Below are 18,872 nucleotides of genomic sequence, written 5' to 3' on the forward strand. Positions count from 1 at the left end.
AAATCTTTAAACTGCTCTATTAACTTATTTCTGAGTTTTGTTTCATCTCTCTCAGATATTTTTCATTATTACTCATTTCTAATACTCAATACTAAAATAAATTTGAGATTTTGAAATCTCCGCAGTTGAATATCACGAATAAGCGAGGTTGCATGCCAAAAAAGTTCTGAAGTTGGGGCCTTTGGGACAAGGGCAGAGGTACAATGATTCGTTCGATCATTATACAATAGTTCTAGAACATTCTAACAAAAAATACCATTCACAGTACTTTTTAAAAAATATCCAGAGCTGCTAATGATCAGAATTCCATTGCAGCTCGCACGGAGACACCCTATATATAACATTCAAGTTGATAGTCGAAATATTTCCAAGATAAATAAAATATTTTTTTATTACAAATACCCAGTCGAGGAAGCCTAAAGATCTTATTGATATTCAATGTACACAACCAATTTTATTGCTCCTATAGGAACACTTGCTGACTTACTGATTGTAGACTTAAGGGATGATTGAACAAGTTTTGAGACCCAATATATTAAGCTTATACATACGGGCAAACTGATAAAGTTATATGGGAGTGTGAGGGCAAAGGCTTCTCCGAACATAATAATCCATAAGTTACATCGTATTTAAACTGAACTGACGATGGAATTCGTAATCATTATTTCGTAAAAAGGTAACATGGAGTGAATTATAGATTTTTAAAATAACTCTATTGTCAAAAATTAACAATTAGTTACGTAATAATCAAGTTCAATTTGGTCGAAGTTCACACTTCTTATGTTTATCTTTTTACTTCATAATATATTCATAATACGTTTATTGTGATACCACATTCGTCAAAAAACTAAACAAAAAAGGATAGATGTCTTAATTCATAGAGCAGTAAATAATGAATATGAATGGGAAGCGTTCCATGAACAGAAGGTAAAATGGTACGAATACCTTGAGATAAATTATTGGTAAAAAAATAGGAAAATGAAATGAGAAAAAATTTTAACTTATTATATTTTGAAAATGATAAGCCACTTCATATTTGATTTACCCAAAATCGATTGTCTAATATCTCACCACTCGATTCTGCAGCTATCGGTTTTTTATCAAACTAAGTGTACATCAATGTTTGTATGTATGTAGTTCAGGGTGTCATGTACACTGCGACCAAATGATCTATTGTGCCATATTTCCTTGCTGTGAAAATTTTCTTCAGAATTTAGGATGGATCTTGCTGCCAGAGATCTTCGCCTTCTACACGTTGTACTCTCTGCTAAACCTAGAATGATATATTCAACATATCTTCCTTGGTTATAATTACACAGGAGTACCTTTGCTTGTTTCAACTCCTATAGATTGTACCAGCAACTGGTTTCACTCCTTTCAACTTTTTTTTCCAGTTTTTTCTCTATTGTTCTTTAGCTGACATCACAAAAGTCTTTTGAAGGATGTATCCGCTTCTCTTCTACTTAGTCTGTCAGCTGTTGCGTTTCCCTCCACTCCAGTGTGTGTCAGAATCGGAGGTTGATTTTATTCTTCTAACTTAGCCCGTTTAACTTGTTCAGGGATTCCTACACCAGTTTATAACATTGGAGCTTAGAGCTCTAACGGCTATCGAACAAGATGATGATATCGTATTTGCGATTATTTCTTTCTAAATTGAACTGAACAAATTTTTGAATTGCATATATTTTTGCTTGAGAAATACTTGATGTGTTCTTAAGCTTTCAGTGTTGTGGTCCCCTCCTATTCCATTTCTGTGTACTGTTCCGGAGCCATCCGTATACCATTTGAAGGCTCATTTTTCGTATGGTATTTTGATTCCATTTATTTCTACAGCTTAGTTTTTTCAAAGCTAAACCTTTTCGGTATTTCATCCTGAGGCATTTCTCAGATTTTGGGAATAGGTTTATGTCTGTTGAATGTTTATGGAGTATGCAATACATTGGAGAGGGTTTGCCTAAAAATAATTTGCCACAATTACGTTTTATTAGAGTCAGTATAATGAATTTGTTTATATAAATTGCAACGACTTGTTTTTTAATCAAATTTACATCATTTCAAAGAATATATAGTAAATAATTTTTAAAAAATGGTGGCCAGGTGCAAACTTAGGGTTTCCATGTATATTATTGTTAATTATTTACAATTACTTTACAATTACAAGTAGATACTTTTCTCTTCAATATAAATAATTTCGTATTTCAGACATAAAATAATGACGATAAAGAATAGCATTGAGTCTACAAATTCTGTGTTAATTAATATTCTTCATATTTTTAATGTCATCTTATGAATTTGTTCATTCACTTTCTGTATCTGTATCAATACCAAATGAATTATCAGAGCCGTTTTGTATATTATATCCATATTTTTTTTGTTGTAAACACATTATTTTCAAAGTATTCGTTAAAAGTCAATCGAATCATTATAGATTGGACGGCATTATACGCCGTTATTTAGAAGGACGCACTTAATTGTAGTCGTACTTGGAACTTGGGAAAAAATCATTATTATACCTCATTAACTTGCTACAACTGAATATTCAATTATAAAACGTAAATATACGAGTAAAATGTATCTGCCTGTAAGGGAGTTTGGTTTAAACAGGGTACCAGACGTGAACTGAGCCCTTTTTGTACCCCAATGGTCTATTAGAACTTCAGTAGTCTTTTATCTGACACAAATAATCTTGTCACCATCGAACTATCCTTGACGATTCGGTTATTACCATCTGTTTATTCAGATTTTTGTGTTTAAAACCACATGCTGACAAAACTTGACACAATGTTTCTAAACTGGTATAATTGTAATCTGGATAATCTGCTACCCTTTGCTGTATTTTTCTTATATAAACTATAAATTGTCCTACGTATAAAATCTTGAGTAGCTTTGTTTCAGTTTTTTTCGGTTCAGTGAATGATCCACAGCAACCCCTTTCGCGACTACTCGAAAAATGGAAAATTTATCTACTCTAGTTAATTCAGCAATTCTTATTACGATGTTATTATCAGATTGCTGAATATTTCTTTATTCACACGACACTGTACACTTTCATTGTCTTCATGCGCCCATGGTCTAAAGCAGGGATCTCCAACATACGGCCCGAGGGCCTCATCCGACCCACGGAAAGATTTTGTCCGGCCCGCGGAGAACTAGCATACTTGAAAACTCCTTTTAGAGAACATATTTTTTATAGCAAATTAAATTTAGTTTACTGAAGTATTCTAATTTTATGTTGAATAATTATTAATATGACATCTATATTGATATGGTCATGGGCTAACTACTCATAACATTGTTGTAGGCTTATTATTATTGTTTTTGTGATAAGTTGGATAAAGAAACACAGAATTGTAATGAGTAAACACGTGTATAATATGCAGAAAATTTAACTTCAGTATATAATAACTAACAAATTATTGAAATGAATCCAACTAACATTTTATACATTTTAAATAAATACATAACTTATAACAAGCATCATGACATATAAAATACTAATGAGATTTATGTAATTGAGATTTGCCACTGACAATAGTTTGTAGTTGTGGACTAATTTTACTTGTACTAATTATTAAAAGAGATTTAAGATGCTTATCAGTTAATTTAGATCTAAACATTTTTTGTGTACTTCATTTTAGAGAAGGTCTTCTCACACAAATAAGTAGTACCAAAAACAGAAAACAGTCCACGAGCAAATTTATGCAAATTATCAAATTGTGTCAGTGAGAGACTCTTATAAAATTCCAACAAAGATGAGTTTTGATATTTGTTCTTAATTACATCATTGCACTGTAGATCAATCATTTCCATTCGAAGTTCCGGGGCTGGGGTTTCAATGTCAGTATCAAAAGGATTCTGAAAAATCTTAATTTGATTTGCAATGGCATCAAAGTCCGAGAAACGAGTATCAAAATTTATTTTCAAAGCACTCAAAGTTTCGATTGCAAAATCGATAGGAAACTCAGTCTCAGTGGTGTGGCTGAATATTTCACATGTTTTAAAATGTGAAAAACATTTACTTCGTAGTTGTGATTGAAACAGTATCAATTTCTTCCGGAATGATTTGATATTAGTGTATAAATTAGGAAGATGCTGGTTTTCTCATTGCAATCTCAAATTCAGTTCGTTCACATGTTTTGTCAAATCAACATAGAATGCTAACTTCCACAGTCATGCGTTGTTTTGTAATTCAGTAAGAGGGCGATGCTTTTCATTCGAAAAAATTTCGATCACTGCTTGAAGTTCAAACAAGCGCTGAAGGACTTCCCACAACTAAGCCAACGTACGGCAGTATGATAAGGTAAGTCATTTTCTCCAATCTCTTCAATAAATTGTCGGTGATTCAGCCCAAAATATCTGATAAAATTAACAGTTGATATGACTGGTTTCAGAACTTCAGACATATCCAAACATTTTCCGCACAAAGACTGTTGATGAATGATACAATGTAAGACTAATGGTTTTGAACCACCGTCATTTTCTACAGCCTTTGACACAAGAGCGACCACTCCTTTATCTTTCCCACTCATGTTTTTGCCTCCATCAGTTGTAATACATTTCAAGTTTTTCCATCGAAGGTTCTTTTGATTAATGGCCATTTCAACTCCTTTAAAAATATATGTACATACCAGTAGTTGTGCCATGAATACTATACATATCAAGAATATAAATCGACACCTGAGTAGTATATGACACATCCGTTGACTCATCCAAGGCCAAAGAAAACCACTCAACATATCCATGTTTGTCGAACAGTTGAGAGGATATATTTTTAGCGATGTTTTCTACCCTTCGAGCCACAGTGTTTGCTGACATACTGACAGTTTTTAATAAATTTACCTTTTCAGGGCACATTTCTTCGGCTATTGCAATTATGCATTCTTTGATCATTTCTCCATCGGTGAATGATTTTCCATGTTTTGCAATTTCAAGAGCCACACGAAAGCTGGTACGAATTGCAGCCTCTTGTTCAGTTCTGAGTTTTGTAAATGAAGATTGCTTCGAATTTTTCTGTCCGCAAACTTACTGTATATTTTGAGTAATTTTGAAAATGTTTTGTTTCATAATGACGTTTAATGTTATATTCTTTGAGAGCAGCTATGCTTTCATTGCAAATCAAACATAGCGCCTTGTTACTGGACTCAAATACGAAATACTGGATGTTCCACTGATCTTTGAATTTTCTGCATTCACTATCAATTTTTCGCTTCTTTTCCATACTACTAAATCACACACAAAAGCAACAATTCAAATCAAAATACTGTTACAAAGATGTCTTAAACTTAAATACGCACAAACACGTTTTAAGGAGGTACGCACTATTTTATTTCACAACAGTGTCATAGGAACTGACTTGTGGTTGCGCCACTAGCCTTCTTATATATTCCAATTACTGCCATCTAGAAGTGAGTGGAAGACACCAGAACTTTCTCGCACCAACGAGATAATTCTGTACGTGCTATTAGCGCCATCTGTTAACGATAGAAGGTACTACCTATTTCCGCTTGTGTCCACCAGATGTCGTGTCACGTTACTCCTCATGGCTCGTACTCTACGACTAATCTAGAAATTATAGATAATGACAGGAAAATTAATAATATGCAGTGTTGCCGTTTTGCGGACTTTAGTCCGATTTGCAGCCTTTTTTTGAACGTTGCGTACTTTTTCGGATTTTTTTTTTCATCAGTGGACTATTTCACTTTTTACCACCGGCAACAATGATAATATGGTTTTGGCCCTCGGAACTTACTGGAGTAATCAGTATGGCCCAAAGGCTGGAAAGTGTGGAGACCCCTGGTCTAAAGAACGCCATATTTATATTTATTTAAAGAGATTTAAATTATAAAAGAATTTTACCAATCGACGCCACTGCTTATCGCAAACCGTCTGGCAGGAATATTTCGAAGAAATTGTGTACATACGCTTTCCGACAGCTTCGGCCAATAAAAATGCATTTATGTTTACGATTCGATGTTTTCATTGGTAAACAGTGGAGATGATATATTTTGACACACATTCATCAAGTCCACGTGGACTGACGGTTTGTTAGATGTTTACCGAATTTTATACGAGGAGTAAACATTATTTTCTATTTCTTAATTTAGTATGAGTGCCGTGCGAATTTATGAAATATTGATTGTTCCTCGCATAACTGTCTTCTGTAATTGATATTGGAAGAGCTGTACCTTTCGGTAAAGTCAAATATATTTATTTTTCATCGTAATCTCCTTAAGCTCCATACACTTTTTCCAGCGATGTTCAATAATTTTGATACCCTTTTTATAATAAGAGACGTCAAGCCTCACAAAATAGCCATTTTTCAAATCTGGGAACAGAAAATAATACGAGTGGCTAAATCTGGCGAATAGGGTACATGAGTTTGTAACTCGAACTTTAATTTAGTAATTTTGGCCATTACAAAAACGGATGTGTGAGTTCACATAACACTCGCCGTTGATAGTTTTTCTTTTATCAAGATAGCCAATGAAAATTGCCCCACGCGCGTCCTAAAAAACCGACGCCATGACCTTGCCTACAGATGGAACGGTCTTTGCCTTCTTTGGAGCCGGTTCTTCTTTTTCAGTCCATTGTTTTGATTGTTTGATTGAATTTTGAATTCGTAGGTGGGCCAGATTGAAAATAAAAAAAATGAACTGAATTGTTATAATGTTTTAATTATTATATAAGTATATAATATACGATTGTTAAAAATCATATCAAAGTTATAAAATATGGTAGGTAATTATGTTGAGCTCGAGGATCCAGATACCTGACTTTTCTTGTTTTTGACATGCTTATTTATGTCAGTTATCATATTCGTTGTAGTTATTTGAAGAATTGATTGGAGATGTTCATTCGTAAGTCTTGTGCGATGTTTGTTCTTATTTATTTTCATGACGGAAAACATCTGCTCACATAAGTAGGTGCTACCAAACATGCAGAGAATGCGTGCTGCATGCTTTTTGAATTCCGGGTAATTATCCAAACTCTTGAAATATTGTCTATAAAATGTAAGACCGTTAATCTCATTAAATTTTTCTTTCAAAATACTGTCCGATTGAAGATCTATCAACCCCATTTGGAAATGAACTGGTGCCTGTGAAGTTTCCAAATTGAATGGATTGTTGAAAATTGGGAAATCCATTTCATTTATTTTGTGTCTTCAAGTCTTCAAAGCGATTTTTCTATTCCGTAATCAAATTTTGCAGAAGTTGAGAATATTTTTTTTTTGGTTCACTGTGTCAAATGATTTTAAATAAGGGAAATGATCCAAAGTTTGATTTTTTACCAGATTTTCCCACAGCATCAACTTTGTTTCAAAGGCTTGAATATATGAATACATTTGAGTGACAATCAGATTATTAACCCTGTAACTTTATATTCAGATCAGTCAAGTGTTTATTCATATCTAGCAAAAAGGCACAATCAATTCAACAGTCATTGTCATAATCAATTAGTTTGCCTTTTTCTAACATGAAAGCTTGAATAGGGTCACGTAATGCAAAAAATCTTTCTAAAACTACTCCTCGACTAAGCCAACGAACTTCGGAGAAATAAAGGACATCAGAAAACTTTTCGTCCTAATCTTGTAAAAATTGCCTGAACTGTCGGTGATTTAGTCCTCTGCTCTTTATAAAAATACAATTTTAATTATACAATTATAGGTTGCACAACGGTGAGGCGTCTGACCCAGAGTGGGCGGCTTCAAACAGCGTCTGTATCTCCATGCTAGGAGCGGCTGAAATACACACTCGCCAACACGCAATGGCAAGCGTGGCGTTTTATTTGCCAAAAAAACCCTCAAAGTTATGTCGAGTTTTAAAACAATTACGGAACGACCCCAGGCAAGTAGGATAGATCGTCCAAAATCTTGTGCTGAAGAAACTTCAGTCAGTCCCATGAATTCTGGGGGGGACAAAAAACCGACAAGCAAATCAAGTAGAAACACTAAGATCTTTAAAATCATAACCTACAATGTAAGAACATTATCGTCAAGTAGTAAACTTCTAGAATTGGAAGAGGAGATTAAGGACATAAGCTGGGATATAATCGGTTTATGTGAAACAAGAAGAGAAGAAGAACAACTTCTTAAATTGAAGTCCGGACATCTCTTTTATCAAAATGAAAATCCCAACAGCCCTAACGGTGGTATAGGATTCTTAATAAACAAGCGACTTGAAAAATCAATAGTCACTCTAAAGACTATATCAGACAGAGTGGCATATATAACACTTTCCATAAGTAAAAGGTATGAAATTAAAATTATTCAACTATACGCTCCTACGACAGCCCACACAGATGAGGAAGTTGACATCTTCTATGGTGACATAGAAATAGCACTTAAAGAGAATCGATGCTACTATACTTTTATTATGGGGGACTTTAACGCCAAAATTGGATAACAAACAGATATGCCGGAGGTGGCAATTGGAAGCTTTGGAATAGATGGTCGAAATGAGAGAGGACAGACATTGATAGATTTCCTGCACAATCAAAAGTTATATGTAATGAACAGCTTCTTTCAAAAGAAATTGCATAGACGATGGACTTGGGTAAGCCCAAATGGAAGAACAAAAAATGAAATAGACTTTTTTATCACGACGCGGAAAAGATTTGTCACAGATGCTACAGTTCTAAATAAATTCGGTATAGGGAGTGATCATAGAGCTGTAAGAGTAACTGTAAGAATAAACGCCAGAAATGAACGACAAAAAATGATAAGAAAGAAACAACAAATAAAGTGGGAGACCCCAGAAGATATTGATGCGTATAATACTTTCTTAACTGAATCCCTGAACACGAACCAGTCACTAGACATAAACATATTAAATGAAGAAATCACTGGAATAATATTAAAAGCACAACAAATACTGTAAAAGAGATGGAGATAAAGAAGAAAAAATAAGCAAAAATACAAAAGATCTAATTAGACAAAGAAGACATCTAGTAGAACAACAAAAGGAAGATACAAGCGAAATAAGAACACTAAATAAGACTATTTCAAAAGAAATAAGGAAAGATTTAAGGAAATATAACACAGAAAAAACCAGACAAGTAATCGAAGAAAATAAAAGTATGAAGGTACTTAGAAGGAGACTGGCTGATGGGAAAAAGGAAATCGTCAAACTCAAGGATAACAACAAAAAAGAAACAAACAATAGGAGAGAATTGGTAAAAATTGTAGAAGAATTCTACAAGGAACTATATAGGAGCAGAAGAGAAGAATTAAATATCACAGAAAATAAAATGAAAGTCGTAAACCAAGGTTCAGAACTTGTACCCGAAATAACAATTGAAGAGTCAAAAAATGCCCTAACGGAAATGAAAAACAAGAAAGCGGCAGGAGAAGACCAAATTGTGATAGAAGCTGTCAAAGTTGGGGTGAGAAACTTTTAAAAGAAATAATCTCCCTCTTCAATCTATGTCTACAAAAGGGGGAAATCCCGGAAAAGTGGAGAAATGCGACGATAATTCTCATCCACAAAAAGGGGATATAACGAACCTTGAAAACTATAGACCTATAAGCTTGCTTCCTCACCTTTATAAATGGTTCACTAAGATCGTAACGAAACGCTTGGAACGAAAGTTAGACTTTTATCAGCCCAGAGAACAGGCGGGGTTCAGAATAGGGTATGGAACAAACGACCATTTGCAAACGATTAAGATACTGATAGAAAAATCCATAGAATATAATAGGCCCCTCGTAATGATATTTGTCGATTTCAGAAAGGCGTTTGATACAGTTGAACTTCCAGCAACTTTATCAGCCCTGCAACAATGTAGGATAGACTACAGATACGCAAAGCTCATTAAACACATATATGAAAACGCAACTCTAAATGTAAATCTCCACGAACCAACAAATAAGATACATGTAGGACGCGGGATTAGACAAGGAGACACTATCTCTCCTAAGCTCTTCACATGTGTGTTGGAATACTCTTTCAAAAAATTAAACTGGGAAGGGAAAGGTATAAATATCGACGGTTAGTATCTAAACCACCTGCGTTTCGCAGACGATATCGTCATAATCACCGACAATATGCAAGATGCTCGGCAGATGGCCACGGATTTGAAAAGAACCACAATGAATGTTGGCCTAGAAATAAATCTAGACAAAACCAAATTTATGACAAATCTGGTAACAAATGATAACATAATTATCGATGGAGGTGAGATAGCGCAAGTATATGACTATAAATATCTAGGCCATGAAGTGAGGATAGGAAGAGATAACCAAACGTGTGAGATAAAGCGTCGAATACAGTTAGGATGGATAGCTTTTGGCAAGTTGAGTAGTACCTTGAAATCAGACTTACCAATAAGCCTAAAGAGAAAAGTATATGAGCAGTGTGTTATACCTGTGATGTCCTATGGGGCAGAGACGCTTACCCTCACGAGACAAACTGCAGGAAAGATGAGAGTGGCGCAACGGGCAATGGAAAGGGCAATGTTGGGAATTACGAGAAGGGATAGAATTACAATGGGGAACATAAGAAGAAGAACAAACGTTAAGGACATTATTGAAATTATAGCCCAAAAGAAATGGAAATGGGCAGGCCATGTAACCCGAATGACGGATAATAGATGGACGAAAAGAATATTGGAGTGGAGGCCAAGAATGGATAAGAGAAGTAGAGGCAGGCCGCCAACAAGATGGAGTGACCATGTAAAGAAAATTGTAGGAAATTGGATACATAAAGCTCAAGATAGAGATAGATGGTTTAAACTAGAGGAGGCCTATATCCAGCAGTGGATGGAAGATGGCTGATAGATGATGAGGTTGCATGACATGGTTCATTTTTAAATATTTGGATGCCAATGATTCCTGATGAATTATACAGTGAAATCCCACAAAATTCCCTGATGTTTTCTGTTTCAATTTAGTTACAACGTCCGAATGTTTGCCGGCCATGGCAGAAGCGCCATCCGTAGTTGTGCTGCTAAGTATATTCCAGTCGAGTTCATATTCTGCTATTAAATGCTCAATTGTAGAATAAATATCATTTGCTGTTGTAGTACTTGTCAATGGAACGCATTTTAATAGTTCTTCAGTTATTTCAAAGTTACTGTTAATGCCTCGTATAAAAACAGCAAGTTGAGCTATATCGACAGTATCAGTGCTCTCGTCAACAGTCAGTTAAAAGTTTGTAAATTCCTTAATTTTCTCCTTCAGTTGAAGAGCCAAATTTTGAGATAAATCATCTATTCTTGAAGCAACAGTATTTCTTGAGAGCGAAATATTTTGAATTATTGACTTTTGAGATAGAAATGAAACATCGGTAATTTCAATATACAGTCTTTAATAAAATCACCATCAGTGAAAGGTTTTGATCTTTTAGCGATTTCTAATGCAATAATAAAACTTGATTTCAGGGCATCTTCGCTCTCTATATTAGCTTTAGTAAACATCGATTGTTGACCTTGAAGTTTAGATTTTAAAGATGCCAATGTGTCGATTCTTATTTTTTCAGTGTACCAATCGAATTTGACTTATGATTCGCATCATAGTGTCTCTTCAAATTAAACTCATTACAAACAGCAACTGTTCAACTACAAATCAAACACAGTGGTTTACCTTTCCATTCTATGAAAAAATATGCAATTGCCCATTTAGACTGACAAACTCTGCACTCACTAACAACTCTTCGTTTCTTTGACATTATGCCAACATCGTAACAATTATGGAACTCAACACAACAATTGTGAATATCGCACCCGACCGACAGAAACAACATTGACTGACTACTTATAAAAATCCGTAGACTTGAGAGTACGAGTATTTAAAACATTTGTAGAGGAATTGAATGAAGTCTAAAACACAGTCATGATTCTTCTTTCTGTACACATTGCGATCGCAATTATTGATTCATTCATTTCATTCATTGTACCCCAAAAATTCAAAATTCACAATTTCTGGTCTAATTTGAACTTGTTTACATTAGATTCATTACTGCCATCATACTTTAAAAATGTATGATGTCTACATTCAACTGAGTTTATCAAATTGTGTTCAATATGATTTATTGCGCATATGTATGTGAAGGTAAATATTAAATGCAGAATAGCAAACTTTTGGGAGAAAAATCACTGTAATTTTTTGACAAAGATTAAAATAACTAACAGTGTCTTCATATCTTCGAACAATAAGTTTCCGTTTAATTACAATCAAAGCTCCATTTCTTTTACTTCTGTGAACAAGTAAAAGGCGTTGTATCCAGAAGAGAATAGAAAAGGGTGTGTTTAAAACCATCCACCACCGTTTGTATGCCTCTTTTTCCTTCAGGATACATTATTATATCTCGTACCGCTGTCGTACGAAGATTATTTAATGTTATTTTAATTCAAGCTTCTTCTATCAAAGATTCTTACGCCTTCTATGTTGGCTCGAGCCGGCAATTGTTTGAAATTATAGTCAATACCCTTATATATATATATATATATATATATATATATATATATATATATATATATATATATATATATATTGTCACCTGCTTTCTATTCAGGAAGATTGATAATCTTTTTGAACCGATCATTAAGGTTCATTGGAGTGTATATGTCCAGTTTGTTTTGGATACTCTTCTACTATTGTCTTGTAAAAGTATCTAGCTCGATTTTTCATTGTTTTTCCGGAGATTTAGTATACATTTATCTTTATAAGAATATAATCCCTTTTTGGAAATAAACCTCTAGAACACAAGAAGCTCTTGTCTCCTTCTCATTCCCAATTATTCTCTTTCTATAAAAGTTCCTCAATCTTTTTCTTTCGTGATATACAAAAGTCATACCCAGTCTTCCACTTCCTAATAACCATAGTATTCTCGAAAATACTTCGCTCATAGCGATGATACCCTGTGCTTCGAGACTCGAGAACTGTTGTAGAGGTTAGTCTTCCTCAGTACATTTTACGCATACCGTGAATAGCTAATAGAATATACCGTTCAACATCTTGCTACCGTCCAGGTTTACAAGCAATATATCTATAACTTTAAAGAAAATTAGATAATAACTTGATATTAGTTAATAGTGAAGCAATACTTAAAAGGCTTTGGTGATAAAAATAGGTTGCAGAATAAATTCAATACATAATTTGTGAAATTTTGTTATCAAAGTCTAGTCATACGATCAACTTTCTTCATGAAAGAAATAGTCATCTTTACCGCCTTTGTCGAGGTTTACGGCTTGTTATCCACTTAATTGACTGCTGATTTAATTCTGGCTTAATCTACATGTTCTTTCAACATATCACTAGACAATTACAATGTCTGACGAGCGTTTCGTCTTCAGAGACCAAAGTATGTAACGAACGTGGATATCTAAAATAAAAGTTTCTGCAAAATTAGTTGGTGTTTCAATGGAAACCATGTTATAAGATGCATTTTCTCATTTGGGAATTTGTAATTGAATTAGATTTCTCTCAAGCACAAACTTAGACAGTAATGTGTTAAGAAAACAAGGAAACAAGTTTGCAATACTCTGTTGTGTCAATTAACTAAAGCGAACATGCAGTAGATGGAAACAGTAGCGGAATAAGGATTTTATGCAAACGAAAAAGGTAATGTTAAGAATTTGTTTCAAGAAACATATAGAGTTATTTCTATACATTCTAGTTTTGTAGTATAGATTTGACTGGGTCCGGTTTGTTATCAGCAATAAACTTTTGGAGAGCTCCAACAGTTCCTTAGTGCACGTTAATGAATAAAAATCTTCCCTGTGAATATTTGGCCTCAAACAATATTGTTTTAGAGCGTGGCCGCTATAAAATCATAATTGGAGACAATCGCAATTCATCATTGGAATAATATTTTTTCTAATCACCACAAAGAATTGAAAAGCACGAAAAATCTCAAAATAACACGGGAAACATTTTATTCATCCTCGCATGGAAATCATTTTCATTTCCAGGCTCAACTGAAAATCGAGGAGAAGTGTAAACATTTCCAGAGAGAATAATAATCCCAGAAATGTAATTTTCCAGCAATCCCGATTGGGGTTGCACGATTGACGTCCAGATGAGGCACATGAATCGTTTCAAAATTAGAAATCTGTTTTATTAAAAGTATAGCGAATAGAATACAAAATAAACTTCTTTAAATTGGTATCAAATGAAGATGCAGCACTAATCGCTTCATCAAAATGTTATACTGATTTAAAACAGAAATTACGCCTTTAATTGAAAAGTGCTTTTTAGACTATTTTCGTTTTCCTGTGCGTCACTAAATCATGGGTTCCACATATATGTTGTGTAACGTGTGTAAGACTCCTTTTAGGTTGGGCTAAACAAGAATCTAGACATTTGTCTTTTGAGATACCAATTATTTGGACGGAACCAAAAGAACCAAAAGCGTCATAACCAAATCCAAATAGGATTCTCTTTCGGGGTCGGAATTTACTTTTTCCTTTCACGAAAATTTCTTATTTTCGACATCGTGACGATGAAATGAAACCTTACTTTTCCAAAGCAGATGATTTAGTATATTGTAATAACATTTGCACACAAGCAGTGTTGCCATACAACGGAAACAAATGTCCTTCAGTGGTGGTTGCCCATGGTTCTGATATAATAGAGACGAGAGAAAATTAAATTCAGTGAACATGTTTGGAAAATTTGTGGGGATTTTGAAGTCATTGCTCTTTTGCTTGGACTACAGCTTGGTTTCACAAAATATTACTGTTTCGTTTGCGAATGCGTTAGCAGAGACAGGAAAACTCACTACACAAAGAAAGTAGGTATGGCCCAAGTGTGAATCACTTACTCCCGGGCAGAAGAATATTAAAAATAATCCTTTAGTGAACCCTGACGACATACTATTAACACCGTTGAATATACGAGTAAAGCTAGGCCTGATGAAAAATTTGAAGGAGATATTTCCGAAACCCTGCGGGGCAAAAATTAAAGAGGGAATATATTGGTCCACAAATACGGGAACAAATGAAGAATACAAACTTTGAAGGAAAGTTGAATAATCTGGAAAAAGTCGCCTGGAAATGTTTTGTAAATGTTGTCCAATATTTCCTAGGAAACCCTAGGAAAGCGGAAAAATACAAAGACCTAATCAATGAGCTTATAATTTCATAAGAAGCTTTGGGGTGTAATATGTCTTTAAAAATACGTATCCTGCACTCTCATCAGGATTTTTTCACCGAGAATTTGGATGCTGTGAGTGAATAACAAGGCGAAATATTTCATCAGGATATTTCCTTAACACAAAAGCACTATCAAGGGAAAAAAGTCCAAGATACTAGCAGATTACTCTTGGAGACTTAAAAGTGACCTACGAGAACATTCATTTATTGTAATATTTTTCCAATTTTTAGTGATTCTTATACTTTTTATAAAAATATATGTTTTGATGACACAAAGCAACCTAATATATCAGTTTATTTCCATTGATATACTATCTATTTTTTATGGCTATAGTACAATCAAAATTTGGTATGTTTTCTTACGACAAAAAAAGTTTAAATATTGTTGACCTGTGTTATCACACTCGTTTTATATATTCGAGATCAGCTTCTTCGTAACTCCACTAACAAATATTAGTATAGGAATATCTAGAACAGAAATATATTGTCCTAATGTGATTAAAGATATTCGGTTAGTCTAGCTGTCTGTTTCGTGGTTTAATTATGTTTCATTCCTTGTAATTCTCGAATTAAATGAACCAGGGACTCGTAATCAAGAGATTAGCGAATTAAATTATTTCGTAGGAAATGAGAAAGTCGCTTGGGAAAAATTCATTTGGTTAACAAAAGAATAATCTCCTTGATGTAAGCTTACTTCAATTAGTGGAAACTGAATATTGTTTGAATTAGATTACCGCTAGGTCACATTCTATTATTACTTCAAAAAGGTTTCAATGCAGTTACCCTGATAAATATAATCAAGTTATATTCAGAATGTATAAACGAAAGGAGAAGTAATACTTACATTGTATATGTAACGATATTGAATTTCTTTTTTCAAAACATGTTTCCCGATTAGTGGTGAGCTTCTTAGGTCCTAAACAATATCTAACTTGTTACATTGTAAGATATGAAAAAAATAATCGAAAAATGTAACCAATACACCCTAAGCTGTTAACTCAGAAGCCCATATAGGATTTTACTATGGGCCCAGTATAGGCCCAAACTTGTGCCAAGTATGTACAACTCTGGCCCTGGCTTGGAAGCCTTTCTTGGCCCAGACTTGGCTGGACTCTGGAATGATAACAATGTCCCTCGCTTGGTTTGCAAGCCTGGGCCAGGCCTGGTTATCCAGATAGACCCAAGACTGGTTTGCAAGCCTGGGCCAGGCTTGGTTTCTTAGATAGGTCCAAGGCTAGTTTCCAAATCTAGTCCAGGCTTGGTGAAACTCAGGGATGATAATAATGTCCCCCGCTTGGTTTGCAACCCTGGATGCCCAGGTAAACCCGCGATTGGACTGGTCCAAGGTTTTTGCTTGTAAAAATAGATTTTTAATGTATTGTTAATAAAATAAAATAAAAATATTAGTTAAATAATTAAACATATAAATAGATGATACCATTTCTTTGTTATTCTATTTTTATTGTCTTTTTGCAATATTACAAATAAAAAATTATTCATAAAAATTATTACATTTAATGTTTGGGTAGTTATGAATAAAATGAATGAATGAATAAAAAAATAAAACAAAACTTTATATAGTTATTAAGACAAAACAAATTGTGAATTTTAATATATATTTTATCATTAATAATAGAATATATTTTATTTAAATATTATTATTAATATATAATATAATATAATTATTAATATATTATTTAAATATTAAATAAATTGGTTTTTAAGCTCGTATATAAACTTTGCACAAAATATAAATTATTCTAATCTTCATGGACTATCTATAGGAGTGTGGATCCACTAGTTCAGTCTCTTCCACGTTGTGCTCGGCCGCCATTCCGGTCTTTAGCACCGGACAAATATGTGCTCACTTCGGTAATGATGCACAGTTTTTCTTTTGACTCCAAATTTTTCGTTTTTGAAAATTCTACAATTAAGAAAATACTTTTGAATAATTCAGCAATAATTATTAACTTTTCGCTATGAAAACTTAGATTTTTCAAAGAATTCAGAAGTTATTGGTTTACTTCGAGTTTTGAAAATCAGGAGTTCCTTTTTCTGTCATTGGTCAATAGGAACTATTAGATTATAATCAAAATCATAAAATGTGAAAAATTTGTACCGTCAAATTAAGTCACCCCAGTTAATGATAAAATTTGTTTATGGGATCACTAATAAGGTCGGAAATAATTTCAAGAAAACTAATTAAATTACAAAATTTAGTTTTATTTTTTTATACGTTTAGTTATATTTATTATGGCAATGACTGCCACGAAACCCCTTAATTTAATAATTCCAAGTAACTTTACCTTCCATTATTTGAAATAATTGGGTATCCTTGAAACTTTTTTTGCCACAGTCTAGGATTTTTTCCCACAAACACTATATTGGAGTTGAACCTCCTTGGTAATATCTCTAAAAATTTATCAAATTATATAAGGACACATTAAATTTTTTTTTAGAAAATTGAGGCAGATATATAAGCTAAAGCGTAAAATGGATAAAGTTTTTTTGCTTTGAAAAAAAAATAATAAATTGAGATACATACCATAGCATTACGATTTTCTTCTTTATTTTTAAAATCTTCATAAAATTGTTCAAATTCTTCTACGTTCTTAAAAGGATATCCTGAGAAGCCTAAAACTCTTGAAGGTACGCTAAGACCAACAGAAGAATTTACTTGATTTTTCGAAAATTTTGATTGCAATTCAGCCATACTTTTGTTGAGATCATATAGAATGCATCTCTTAGCATTATTTAGTTTTATCTTAATGAAAAGTTTCATATTGTCAGTGATAGCTTTGTATACCGGAGAATATAAAACTTTTAAAATAGAATGTTGTAATAATTACAGAATGATTTATTTTATTGGAATATAATAAATAATTAAATTTCCACTCATGCATGGTATTTTGTTAAACTACTATAGTTAAACTTATTAAATAATTACCTCCTGAAGAATTTTCTCGTGATGATGTTGTTAATGCTAGTCCACTGGCACCATCTTCTTCATCAGAAACCAGACTATTATTTACCTAATCATTTGCCCTCACATGCTTTCTGTTACTGGTAAAATTGTTCATTTATTGAGGGGTTGCTAAACTTTAGCAACATTTTCTGAACTTAGAATAACGGGTTCGTTTTTTTATGCATATCAGCATCTGTGTCTGTGGTGTACACATCTTTTTTCTTAAAAGATCTGTTCAGTCTCCTCATTTCTTGTTCATAATCATCTAAGGACATAAAAATATTTATACTTAAATAAAATTAAAATAATGTACTCAAAAATTTTATTGACATTACTTACTAGCTTCGACCATAATTTTTATGGAAAATGATTCCCAAGAAACACCTGAATTATGTTGATTCTGAACCCATTTATCAACTTTGCTCAAATCTTTAGTAGGAGGATAAAAAAAAGTGTTTCATCATCACTTATCCAAGATATTGGCACTAACTCTACTGATTTTATATTATTTATTATTATATTTTATATCTGTTCGTCAAACTCAAAAACCGCAAATAAGACGAGTTCAGACATAATTAAATATTTCAAATGTGATAGACTGCACAAGTAACCAAACGAGACATTAAAACTAGAAGAAATGTTCACAATCTTAGATGTGCTTTTTGTAGTGACGAGTAAAAAAGTCACATGGACTTTGGACTAAAACTATACAACATAATATGTTTTTTTAAAGTCAGTGCCATACAATACGATACACAATAAAATTCAGAACTGAAATATTATTTCATTATAAAATATGTAATTTAAAAATTAAGTC

At 33.3% G+C, this 18,872-nt stretch overlaps 1 protein-coding gene and 1 long non-coding RNA gene across 2 annotated transcripts in view; one reads left to right on the top strand and one right to left on the bottom strand.

Moving 5' to 3' along the window:
* Positions 1–18,872, top strand: part of LOC130898091 (microtubule-associated protein futsch) — a 172,034-nt gene that overhangs the window by 116,051 nt on the left and 37,111 nt on the right. The window lies entirely within an intron of this gene.
* LOC130898092 (uncharacterized) lies at positions 16,822–18,070 on the bottom strand. The gene is made up of 4 exons (XR_009059836.1): positions 18,038–18,070; positions 17,636–17,744; positions 17,397–17,502; positions 16,822–17,014 (listed from the first exon to the last, which is right to left on the bottom strand). It is a non-coding gene; the product is annotated as an uncharacterized LOC130898092 (long non-coding RNA).

Source organism: Diorhabda carinulata, chromosome 9 (assembly GCF_026250575.1).
Source record: "Diorhabda carinulata isolate Delta chromosome 9, icDioCari1.1, whole genome shotgun sequence".
Classification (NCBI taxonomy): domain Eukaryota; kingdom Metazoa; phylum Arthropoda; class Insecta; order Coleoptera; family Chrysomelidae; genus Diorhabda; species Diorhabda carinulata.